The 13,599-nt window shown below is 34.1% G+C and overlaps 1 protein-coding gene and 1 long non-coding RNA gene across 5 annotated transcripts in view; one reads left to right on the top strand and one right to left on the bottom strand.

Annotated features, from left to right (window-relative positions):
* Positions 1–13,599, top strand: part of B3GALT1 (beta-1,3-galactosyltransferase 1) — a 378,667-nt gene that overhangs the window by 128,539 nt on the left and 236,529 nt on the right. The gene's annotated exons all lie outside the window — the stretch shown is intronic.
* The window catches only part of LOC134731427 (uncharacterized), a 54,725-nt gene that overhangs the window by 15,491 nt on the left and 25,635 nt on the right, over positions 1–13,599 (bottom strand). The window contains exon 2 of the long non-coding RNA XR_010113667.1: positions 10,973–11,017. This is a non-coding gene — a long non-coding RNA (uncharacterized lncRNA). The remainder of the gene's footprint in view (positions 1–10,972; positions 11,018–13,599) is intronic.

The following is a 13,599-nucleotide window of genomic DNA, read 5'->3' as shown; positions in this document are numbered from 1 at the left end:
ATATGACATGCCTTTATTCTAGGATACCTCTATATGTATGTCCAAAAAGAAAGACATTTTCTTACATAACCACAAAACCATGATCAAAATAAAAAAAGGTAACAGTGAAACATTACTACTATCTAATCTACAAATCTTACTCAAATTTCATTAATTATATGACTAATGTTCTTCATAACAAAAAAAAGTTTCTAGTCTAGGTCAATTCAGCATCATATATTATATTTCGTTTCATGTCTTTTTAACCTTCTGTACCCACAGCAATTGCTTAGAGTCTTGGTTGTTTTTGAAGAATACAGGTCATTTATTTTGTATTAATAGAATGTCTCTCAGAGTTAGTCTGTTACTTATGATTAGATTCAAGTTAGTATTTTGATGGATATTTCAGAGCAGTGGAGTTGTATCCTTCTTAGTGCATCAAGAACCAAATTATATCTTTTTCCTTTCCTGATGATGTTAACATTGATCATTTGACTAAGATTTTTTGCTAGCTTCATGTTACTTTTTTTTCTTTCTAGTTAGTAAATATCTTATGGGAAAATAGTTTGAGACTGTATAAATATAATGTTTCTCACCTACCCTACCTAATACTTTTGCCTGAAACAATTATTACTATGGTAGTTGTCAAATGATTTTCTAATTCCGTTATTCCCAATACATTTATTAGTTGGCATTCTTAAAAAACATCTTTCTTTTCTCTCTCATTTATTTTTTATTGGTATGCATTCCTAGATTTTTGTTTTATTCTATAGGTTATACTATTGATGGCTCTCACAAGTACAATTCCAACTCGGAAATATTTTTAGGTCCCGCTGTGCCCTCCCCATTGAATGCCCTCTTAGCACTTTTACTTTACTCTCTAGCACATATCACAATTTGCAGTTATATATGTATGTATAATCATTTATAGTATGTATATATAATTTTATATAATCATTTGTCTAATGGCTGCCCCCCAACGTACTAGAATTAAACTGCCTGGGGACAGGGACTAGGTCTGTTTCATTCATTTATCATCCAGTGGAGTGCCTGACTGTAATAGCTACTTTTTAAGAGAACACTTCTGTATCTGAATATATTTTTGAAGACTTAAACATATATATATATATATATAGTACATTGTGCAGAAAGAAAATAAGGCATGAAGGTTAACAAACCAAATTAAGAAATAATATTAACTGGTTTCATGATTTTGATAAACTGGCATCTCTCAGATATTTTATGGCAATTCTATCACACATGTTTATATGCAAAGGTCCCAATATAAATGGTTTAAGTCTCACATAAGTAAGTTTTGTCCAGCTTCCAGTTGTCAATTGTGAAATTTCTGTGTAGTGAAAACTAATTAATTTTTTGTTTGTTTGTTTGTTTGTTTTTTGTTTTTTTTGAGATGGAGTCTCGCTCTGTCACCCAGGCTGGATTGCAGTGGTGCAATCTCGGCTCACTGCAAGCTCCGCCTCCCGGGTTCACGCCATTCTCCTGCCTCAGCCTCTCCAAGTAGCTGGGACTACAGGCGCCTGCCACCACGCCCGGCTAATTTTTTGTATTTTATTTTATTTGTAGTAGAGACGGGGTTTCACCGTGGTCTCGATCTCCTGACCTCGTGATCCGCCCGCCTCGGCCTCCCAAAGTGCTGGGATTACAAGCGTGAGCCACCGTGCCCAGCCAACTAGTTAATTTTTAAAAGCACTATTCATTCATTTAGTCAGTCAGCTAATATTTATTAAGGCACTGCAGTGGCCAGATATGATGTTAAGAATAGGTATACACTGGTAATCAAAAAGGAACTATTTTCATAGAACTTGCAGTTTAGTAAGAATGATAAACATTAAACAAACAAATACCGAACTATTAATCACATTAAGCTATTTAAAAAGCTCAAAGAGGATCTTATGAAGGATATTAACAGGAAGGACCTACTTTAAAGTGGATTGTTAGGAAAATCATGTCTGCAAAGAGTATGATATGTTAGCTGAGATCTGATGGACAAGAAGGAACCAATGGTGTGAGGAGTGTGTGTGCAGTTTGTGTTACATGTATGTAGGAGAGAAAGAGGAAAAGGGCATTGCAGTGTGTAGGTAAAAATGTAAAAAAGTGTGTGAGAGACTGCAGGTAGGGAAAGCTTGGGATGCCCATAGAATTGCTAAATAGCTCATATGTCTAACCCATAAATACAAAGAGAAGGTAGCTAGAATTGATAAATAGTGCATGTGGCTAACCCATAGTATACAAGAGAAAGTAACTAGAGAACAGGCAGAGGGAGGGGCTGGAGTCAATTTGTACAGATCTTTGTAGGCTGTCTTAAGGATTTGGGATTGTATTTTTTTCTGAGCAAAATACAAAATCATTAGTGGTTTTAAGCAGAGGCGTCATGGTATTGAAAGTACAATCAATTCTTAGTATCTGCAAATTTTATATTTGTATTTGCAAATTTTATATTTGCAAATTCACCTACTTACTAAGATTTATTCGTAACCCCAAAATGTGCCCAAAACTTGTGGCACTTTCGCAGTCATAGAGCAGTGAAAAATTTGAGTCACCCAATCAACGCACACATTCCCAGCTGAGACCTAACAAGGTAAGGCCCTGTCTTCCTGCTTCAGCTCTCATACTGTAAACAAATGTCCTTTTTATGGACCATTTAGTGCCATGTTTTCGAAACTTTTAGTTAGATGTGGGCTTAATTCATTTATGCATTTGACATATATTTAATAGGCTTTCAATGGCTGTTAAATCATTATCTGTCAGAAAATGTCTTATTCATCAACTTGTAATAGTAATACTAATCAGCCTATAAATGCAATTTTTTTAACCTTATCATCATCCAGAGAGCCTCAAAAAGATATTCTCCTCCCACCACCATCAAGCTGAAGGATGCTTTCTTTCATTTTCATAGTAGAGAGTTTAGTATATTAAAATACTTAATGCTAGCTGCAATTGGGATATTTATGAAGTTGCCATCTTTTATATTTTTCAGTTCTTTTTTTTTTTTTTTTTTTGAGGCAGGGTCTTATGTTGTCACCCAGGCTGGAGTGCAGTGGTACAATTATGGCTCACTGCAGCCTTGACCTCTTGGGCTCAAGCAATCCTGCCACATCAGCCTCTTGAGTAGCTGGAACTACAGGCATGCACCACCACACCTGGCTTACATATTTATTTATAGAGACAGGGTCTCCATATGTTGCCCAGGCTGGTCTCGAACTCCTGAGTTCTAGTGATCCTTCCACCTCAGCCTCCCGAAGTGCTGGAATTACAGGCGTGAGCCACCTTGTCTGGCCAGTGAGTTATTTTCAATCAATTTAATTAAAATGTTATTATTTTATCAGAGGGATTTTTAGGAAGAAAGCAGTCATTGATGAACCTTTCTGCCACTAATCATAAGACTTTTTTTCACTTCAAAGGAACTCCAAGAGCTTTCCATTATAAAGATTAAGCAATTGAGGCAAAACATATTACTTTAGCAAAGAAATTTCTTTAGAAGTTGATATGGTTTGGCTGTGTCCCCACCCAAATCTCATCTTGAATTGTAGTTCCCAGAATCCCCACGTGTTCATGGGAGGGACCCAGTGGGAGGTAATTGAATCATGGGGGTGGTTACCCCCATGCTGCTGTTCTCATGATAGTGAGTGAGTTCTCATAAGATCTGATGGTTTTATAAGGGGCTCTTCTCCCTTTGCTTGGCACTTCTAACTGCTGCTGGCTTGTGAAGAAGGACATGTTTGCTTCCCCTTCCACCTTCCACCATGATTGTGTGTTTGCTTCCCCTTCCCCTTCCACCATGATTGTATGTTTCTTGAAGCCTTCCCAGCCATGCAGAACTAATTGAGAGTCAATTAAACCGCTTTCCTTTATAAATTACCCAGTCTTGGGTTTGTCTTTATTAGCAGCATGAGAACGGACTAATAGAAGTATATACATCAGCAGAGACATACATAAACATATTATATCATACACATTCATTACCTGCTCAAATTGTTACCCTTTTCTTCTTAGCAGTAGTTCAGCATTGTTCACATAATCTCCTCCACATGTCCGTGTTCTTGGGAAAGACAATTCTATCACCAGCCCCAGTAGTTTGGAAATTGAACCACTTTAGCCGATGATGATCATTTCATCCCCTCTGCTTGGGAAAAGTCATATGATCCAACTCTGGCCAAAGAACCTTGAGTCTGTTGTAATAACTTCTAAGAAAGATTTTCCAGATGAAAAGAGACACGTGGAAAAAAATACGTCTCTGTGGGGTTAAATGAGCCAGTGGTGCCAGGAGATGTCTAAGCCATCTTGCAGCTATAGCAGTTTAAGCATGAGGACAAAAGGCAATGCCTTGAGGAAATATATTAAAAATCTAGGTATATGATGCCACCATCTAATGACCGAATTAACCAACCTACAGAGGAAATTGTATCTGCAGCTTACTGCTTTCAGCATTTAAGACATTTTGGGTTGAGTCTTCTATAACTGGGAGTCATAAGCATCTCAATATGAACCACCATTAGGAAGTTTATTATTTCATACTTCATCATTTGTAAGATACACATATTTTTACATTTTAAATCTCTAAAAAGGAAATGCATCTTACAATTGATGGCACCTCAGCTTCAATGAACTAAAAAAAATTTCTATGATAAGTTTAATATTCAACATTAAGATATACAAATCATTATGTTAAGCAAAGGTATCCTGATGACATTCTAAGGTATCTGGTCATTGGTAGAACCTAGGGCATTCAGTATTAATCTGATACAAAATGAAATAATGCATCACCCATTAGATTAGTTACAAAAATGACTATAGAGTGTGAACTGTAATCATGGACTCAAGATCAAACAGTCAAGATTATAAAATCTTCTGATTCTCCTCAAATATGTTGTTATATATGGTTAGCATTCTTTCCACTAGAAAAAAAAAGGTATTTGCTTTGAAAATACATAGTCATATCAAAGCCACAATGAGATACCATCTCATGCCAGTTAGAATGGCAATCATTAAAAAGTCAGGAAACAACAGATGCTGGAGAGGATGTGGACAAATAGGAACACTTTTACACTGTTGGTGGGAGTTGCAAATTAACTCAACCATTGTGGAAGAGTGTGGCGATTCCTCAAGGATATAGAACCAGAAATACCGTTTGATCCAGCAATCCCATTACTGTGTATATACCCAAAGGATTATAAATCATTCTGCTGTAAAGACACATGCACACATATGTTTATTTGAGGCAAAGACTTAGAACCAATCCAAATGCCCATCAATGATAGACTGGATGAAGAAAATATATATCATTGAATACTATGCAGCCATAAAAAAGGATGTTCATGTCCTTTGCAGGGGCATGGATGAAGCTGGAAACCATCATTCTCAGCAAACTTACAAAAGAACAGAAAACCAAACACCGCATATTCTCACCCATAAGTGGGAGTTGAACAATGAGAACACATGGACACAGGGAGGGGAACATCACACAACAGGGCTTGTCGGGGAGTGGGGGGCAAGGGGAGGGATAGCATTAGGAGAAATACCTAACGTAGATGACAGGTTGATGGGTGCACCAAACCACCATGGCACGTGTGTACCTATGTAACAAACCTGCACGTTCTGTGCATGTATCCCAGAACTTAGAGTATAATAATTAACAAGAAAGAAAATACATAGTCATTTCTGATTAATTGAACATAAATTCAATTGAATGCCAACTGTGAATATTGTGTAGCAGGATGTTTTCACTGGACATAAGGGATGTATTTAATATATGAACTCAACATTTTAGGCAGGATAAAAATGCAGACAAGTAACTGTAACACATGGCCGTGTTTAGTCATGGTATTAACTGCTACCAGAACACCAATGAAGTAAAAATGGATACCTTTCTGGGGTATTGGGAAGTCTTAAAGGAGAGGAATCATCTGATCTCAGTTTTGAAGGGTGCATATAATTTAGACAAGTCAAGATTCAATGGGCTAAGAATATTCCAAACAAAATCATGGAATCTGCAATGGCCAGAGCATTTTCCAGAAACAGGCCTCAAACTAAGATGTTAAAAATGTTAAAATGTTGGGAAATAGAGTTGACAGATAAGCAAGTTTAGATGCATTTTCACCACCAACTTCTTTCTCTCAGGTTTTCTGGAAAGACATGTTGATGAAATTCTTATCTTTGACCCCTGGAGATTGAAATCCCTCATAAGCAAGAACTGACCTTCAGCTTTCTTTAATAGGCTTCCTTACAGTTTTCCAAAGTAACTTAGGACAGCATGGTGAAGAACAGGAAAGGAAATTGTAACTAAACACTCATAGGAACTTCAGTTAAAATGAAACTCGAAACAGTTCATGTATGTTACATGCCAGCACTGTGCTAAGCATTTTACATATTTTAGCTAATGTTCAAAGCAACTTTGTGACATAGACATGAGCGTTTTATTTGTGAGAAAGCTGAGTTTAAGTACCTTGCCCAAGGTCAAACAACTAGTTAACAAGAGCTAGAACTTTACTACAGTCTAACTCCCAAATTTAAATTTATATCCACTATATTATATGACTACCAATCACTTTTCAAGTACAGATTTAAATAGGTGGGATTAGCTCTTTGGTTTGCCATGTGAAAGGAGGGATTTGGAGGCATTATTTTGTTTTAGTTTATTTGTTCTTTTTGCAAAGTTATTTCTGCTTCAGAATGCTATTTGCATCAAACCATATGAAGAATGCTCATGAGGAGCATCCAGTGTTTATAACTATGAAATAACCTATAATTACCTACTTTATGGAAAAAATTACTGAATAGCTGTCTAAAGATTGGTCAATTCTAACTGATCAACTGGCTAGTGATTTCCTATCAGCCAAAAGTATTTACCATTCCCTTGAGTTAAATTTCATTCCATAAAGAATAGACGGCTATGCCTAATTAGAGAATAAATCTCAGGCATGCATCATGAGAAATATAGATTTTATTTTATTTTCTACAAATAACTTGTCATGGAGGTGCCTTGAACTTCAGAAAAAAATTGGAGTTCTACAGACCAAAGTGCAGGTAAATTGGAAAAGTATAAACCCTTCCCTCTTTTTCTTTCAAACAATTTAAAATCCAACTCATGTGCTTTTTGATTTTTAAAAAAATATAGACCAGTCTGCAACTCCAAATGCCACAAAATGCCATAGAAATAAAAATGGATGGCTAACCTTTGAGGAAGTACTAACGTGGCCACAATAATTCTGACCTTCACCAGTTCAGTACTTTGATAACAGCTTTGTCATTCCTTTATTTGGAGTACTTTTAAATATTATGTAATGGGCTAAAAAAAATTTTCTTGACCAAGCAGTATTTAATGGAGCAATACAAAACGTGTTTAGTCATGGTATTAACTGCTACCAGAACACCAATGAAGTAAAAATGGATACTTTTCCGGGGTATTGGAAAGTCTTAAAGTAGAGGAATCATCTGATCTCGGTTTTGAAGGGTGCATATAATTTAGACAAGTCAAGATTCAATGGGCTAAGAATATATGTGTTCCTATAATATGATTGTTTGATTAGTAAAATAAAAATTTTGAAAAGGCCGACTGTCAGAAGAAGAAATTGGATATAAAACACTAAACGAAATCAACCCACACCCTGATATTTATTTTCACTTTCAGAAGGGAAAATCCACTGATACTTGATTATTTATTTTCCATGTCAAAGGAGAGCTTTAGATTCGTGTAATAATTAACCGTATGGCATGATTCATTGCAAACTATACTTTCTCTGCAATTTACTTGTAATTAATTTTCTTCTTTTTAATCTTTGGAAACTGGCTTTTGTTTCTGTGCCCCCCCTTTAATTTATGTAATTATTGTCCATTGACTGCAGAATTGTATTTGGGTGTGGCACATTAAAATGAGGCTGTAGTAATGTGTGTAGAGGTATTTGTAATGTCTGCTTTCTACTTGAAGCTAGATCATATAAATTAGAAACCATCCTAGATGACAGAAAAATCAATGACTAGGATATATATATACACACACATATATATAAATATATACTATATATACTATATATTATATATTATATACTATATAGTATATAGTATATATAATATATACTATATATAATATATAGTATATAGTATATAATATATACTATATACTATATATTATATATACTATATATAATATATATGATCAACTGGAATATGATTTATTCCTATGTCTCTTTACATGTAGTATTAAATATTCTGTAAGATGCTAATAGGAAAATTTCACAACCAAATATAATATATTATATTATATATATTATATATTTATACATATTTATATATAATATATTTATTTATATATTATAATATTTATATTTATATATTTATATTTATATATAATAATATTTATATATACTTATAATATTTATATATAATATAGTATATATAATATAATATATATTATATAGAATATAATATATAAATATATAAATATTATAAGTATATATGTATAAAGCCTAAGCCACAGCAATATTTGCTGAAAACTCCAAAACAATTTCACTTTGAAGGGAACAATTTGCAGCTCAACTGAAAGTACAGCAAAAGGGTTAGGAAAAAGAAAAAGAGAAGGTGATTTGAAAAGAAACATGAAGTTGGTCATGAGCAGAATAAAAACTATTTAAGTAAATGCCGTATTTATTTTTTGATATTAAAGTGACAGTGGACCTTAGCCATATCAAGATTTTTTAAATTTTAAATTAAATAATACATTTATAAATAATAAAATCATGCTGAAATCTCTAATTCTAATCCAAACCCACATAGATCTTTGCCTTCCTCCATTAAATATGTGTATCTTCTTTATCTCACAGTAAGAAGCTTTGCACTCAACAATATCAATGTATTTACTCATTTGCTCCATCCTACAATATAGGACAACAAACCTATTAAGTAAAAGTCGAGATTGCTTTATGATTCCATGTCAAGAATTTGGGTGTCTAGATAATGTATTTCGAGGCTGAAAATGTTGCCAAACAGGCAGATTTCATCAGAAATAGATCTGGAGAGAACATACAGTTCTTTTTAGTTCCTGATTCATTCTCTTATCCAAAGACCCAGAAAAAAAACCAAAACAGGGAAATATATTTTTCCCTGTTAGTGGTTTTGGATTGTTTGCCATCTTTCTGTTAATATCAATTTAATGAAGAAAGTTAAACATTGAAAAAATATAATATGGTTATTTATTCCTATGTCTCTTTACATGTAGTATTAAATATTCTGTAAGATGCTAATAGGAAAATTTCACAACCAAATACATGTAGTAAATATTCACTTAAGCATCTTGATAGTCACAGCAGAGACTCTTGGGGTTCTTAACATATTGACATACTAATAAGGTGGGGGAGAGAGTGGAAAGGGGTACAAAGTCTCTTGATCCGAAAACTCTTTACTCAGGTAGTTTTCTCCAAAACACAAAGCAGTTATCACAGTGTATGTTTTCACATTTACACAGTGATTTCTTAATATCTGCCTCGATGAATGCTCCAGGAAGGCAAGGGCTATGTGTATTTTTCCTCATCATTTTATTTCCAGTGCCCAGCATAGTGCACTTTGGTCTAATTGCAGTTTGGGGTCACCAGGGCCCAGGTCTCCATAATTCAAGTTTATCTAATCTATGATGTGTGTGTGTATGTGTGTGTCAGTTTTTTTATAGTGTTTGCTTTTTAAAATATATTGTCCTGTGAATTTTAACAGACCTATACAGCTGTGTAGGCATCACCACAATCAAGATGTAGAATATTTCCATTACACTGAGAAGTTTTCTTATGCTCCTTTATAATCAGTCCCCACTTCTCCCCTTTGTCCCCTCCAGACAATCAACTGATACCTGATTTCTGTCTCTATCAGTTTGCCTTTTCTGGAATGACATATAAATTGAATCATACAATATAAAACTTTTTGAGTCTGGCATATTTCTTCTAGCATTATGCATTTGAGATTCATCCATGTTGCTGCATGTATCTGCAGCTTAATCCTTTTTATTGCTAGTAGTATGCCCGTGTATGAATGTACCACAGTTTGTTTTTCCCTTTTCTACTTGGTGACATTTGAAATGTTGCGAGATTTTTGCAATAAGGAATAAAGCTGCTATAAATATTTGTGTACAGGTTTTATGTGAACTTATATCTTTTTTTATTTTGGGTAAATACCTGGGAGTGGAACAACTGGGTCATATGAGAAGTGTATGCTAAATTTTTAAAATATTAAATTACCAAATCATTTTCGGATGTGGCTGTACCCATTTGTGTTCCCACCAGCCATATGTGAAAGTTCTAGTTGTTCTACATCCTTGCCAGCATTTGCTATTGTCAGACTTTTTAACCCATTATGAGTATTCATATGAATATATGAGACATGCTAATAGGTGTGTGGTGGTATCTCATTGTGACTTGAATTTGCATTCCTCTGCTGACTGATAATTTTGAATAACGTTTGATATGTTTATTTTCTACCTGCCTCAATTCTTTGATGAAGTGTCCATTTTACTTTGTTACCCATTTTAAAAAATTTGGATTATTGTTTTATTATTATTGCAATTTAAGAGTTCTTTACATATTCTGGTGAAAAGTCCTTTGCCATATATATGTTTTGCAAATACTTTCTCCAAGTCTATGGCCTGTCTCTTCATTTTCTTAACAGTGTACATTGTGTTTTTGACCCCAAATGACTTTTTTAGCCTGTTGTTCCATTGTGAATTGGAGAGAATAAACTAAAACCCTTTACATGGAAGTGGCCTTTGTGTATCAGTATACATTATGATTTCACTTTAATTCCATTTAAGGTCTATGAGAGTAAACTTTTAGGAGACACAGTTGAGATGATTGCTTCTACAGTCATTCTTCCTATTTTGAAACATGGTTTGTAGTACCATTCAATAAAAACTCAGGTTGTATATCTAACCTCTACCCAAATCATAGATGGATATGTGGCCAATATTTTAAGGTACAAACTTGGAAGATGAACCTACCTGGCCTCCCAGTTTCAGCTTGATCCACAGCCACCAGCAGGATTTCTGTAGAATGGTAAAAATAAAAGATAAGCGAGCTAGTAGATTTAATAATTCTCATTTTTAAATCAGTGGTCTGAGTATAAATCGTTGTAAGAATTCATTCAAATTCTCTTGTGTCTCTAATATCACTAAACTAGGTAAACGTACAAAAAAGTGGAGGGTGGAGGCATGGGCCTGGGGATAAATTCTCTAGACTTTATGGGACTTCGGGAGCAAGCTGTCAGTCTTCCATCTTCATTGTATTAACTGTAAGCAGTAAAGGCCTATATTTTACTAAAAATATATATATTCAATGGAGTGAGGCGGTGATATGTCATATCATAAATTTTACAGGTTTCAGATTTATTAGTGTGGGACATTTTATTTGTTCTGTGGAAGTTACTTGCATAGGGCACAGGGTATAGAAGAAAATGTGCCAGAATCTAGCAATCTAGGTCAAGGTAACTAGTATCTACCATTAATATTTGGAGCCTACCATAAATTGGACATAAGGGAAGTAAAAATAACCTCTCTGAGTTATATTGTATCGCCAACAGGGGATGGATTGGAGCAGAGATATGTAATGATTCCTTAGAGAGGCAAAATGGCTTTTCAGATATGGTTTTCCAGTAACAATATTAAGTATCAGCATACCTAATCAACCAGAAGAGAAAATTGGTGATCTTGTAATGTCTAAGAAATAGATAAATTTTAACAGAGGAGCTTTGGTGTAAAAGTCCCATTGACAAGGCCAGAACTTTTCTGAACAGGGATGAACTGGACATATTTGGCCTGAAGTTATTAAACTTTGAAATCATTTAAATAATTTTCCCTTGTTTTAATTCTGAGGTCAGCCTATGGGCAGATAATTTATTCATCACATAGATGAGAGTTCCAGCACACACAACTGTTTCGTTTCTCCTGATGAATTAATAAATATACACTCCATTTTCATACATGAATTAAGTTAACATGAGCTCATCCTAAAAAAGGTCCTCTATGGATTCGTTCTCTTCTGTCATAATTTTATTGCTCTAACTATATAATATCCTCTGAACCTCTGAACCATTGTTTTATTAACATTTTTCTTTAAATTAACTCACCCCTTTTTTAAACTGAGCCTCAGATTGAAGATTAATATCTGAGGTCAGTGAACTAGTTATGTTATTTCCCTAAGACGCATTAGAATAAATTACTACAGAAATAAAAATTTTTCATGCATGGATCAAAAATTACCTTGCTTGCCACACTTTGTAAACACTGCTTTATACCTTGGCAGATTTACAAATGTAATGCCACCCTGTGAGAAGTCAGCTGACCTATTGTGGTGACACCAGCTCATTAAGTGCTTTTTGCATTTGAAAATTATGTACTAAATAATTACATGACTAGCTGTATCACACAATTGGTCTCTCTGGGCATTTTTTTCTTGATATGTAAAATTACGTATTTTCCAAGTCTAAATGTTATGACACTAGACAAGACTATATGTGGCAAACATATAAAGAACAGGGAAGAGAACACAGACAATATTATACCTTAGGGAATTGAACTGACCTCTCTAACCTCCAGGTTCTTATCAGTAAAATAGGTGTACTAGTATAATTAGCATCTCTGGGTTGTTGTAAGGATTAAATGAGTTTAAATACACAAAATACACTTACCACAATGCACAAAATGTAGGCATATTTGTTAGTTATGTAGAAGATGAGGGAGTAGAGGAACAAGTTAAACGACATCCTGAGGAGACAACCAAACAGGGTTGATCTCTTCATAAAGTCAATGTCATCCTTAAAAAATGTATGAAGAAGCTCATTGTTCTAGATTATGAGAGATTTTAAAAACTTGATATCCAAATTCAAGATGTCATCATTAATTAAATACAAGTTCTACAGAAATCAATTGATGACAATTGTGAAATAATTGGAGACATTTTGGTAGTCACTGGGTATTATTAATTATTATTATATTTGACAATTATTGTTAATTTTGTTAGATACGGAAATGGCTATACAAGATGATGTTCTTGGTTTTAAGCACTAAGTACTGAAGGATTTTAGAGTGAAGTGTCATGGTATTTGCAGTTTACATTGAAATTATTCAGCAAAAAAAAGCTAGATAGATAATTGAAAGATGGAATCATCAAATAGGGCAAAATGTTGATAATTTTAATCAAGACGGAGTGTATGGGTGCTTATTGTACCAAACTTTGTAATTTTCTATATATTTGAAAATGATCATAATACAAACTTTGAAAGAATGATCCAAATGCATTGACAGGGAACAGATTCCAAGAAATACTGTAGAACAAATATACCAAAACGCCAAGGAGTGTACAAAATAATCCCATTGTGTACAACTTTCTTGCTCCTTATTTCTCTCCTTCATTCCTGCCTTCTTTCCTTTGCTTCCTATTTTCAAAGAATGAAAAAGAAACTATCAACCATCATTTATTTATCAGAAGAGGAACTAGGATTGGGGGTAAAAAAGGGGGGATTTTACTTTTCACTTAACTTTGCTCAGTACTAATTGAATTTTTTACCATATTCATATATTGCTTTAACTCTTTTTTAATGTTTAAATAAAAGTCACAGCCAAATATTTTT

The sequence above is a fragment of the Symphalangus syndactylus genome, chromosome 9 (assembly GCF_028878055.3).
Source record: "Symphalangus syndactylus isolate Jambi chromosome 9, NHGRI_mSymSyn1-v2.1_pri, whole genome shotgun sequence".
NCBI lineage: Eukaryota > Metazoa > Chordata > Mammalia > Primates > Hylobatidae > Symphalangus > Symphalangus syndactylus.
The sequence above is the reverse complement of the archived record's forward strand: the minus strand, read 5'-3'. Positions and strand labels throughout refer to the sequence as shown.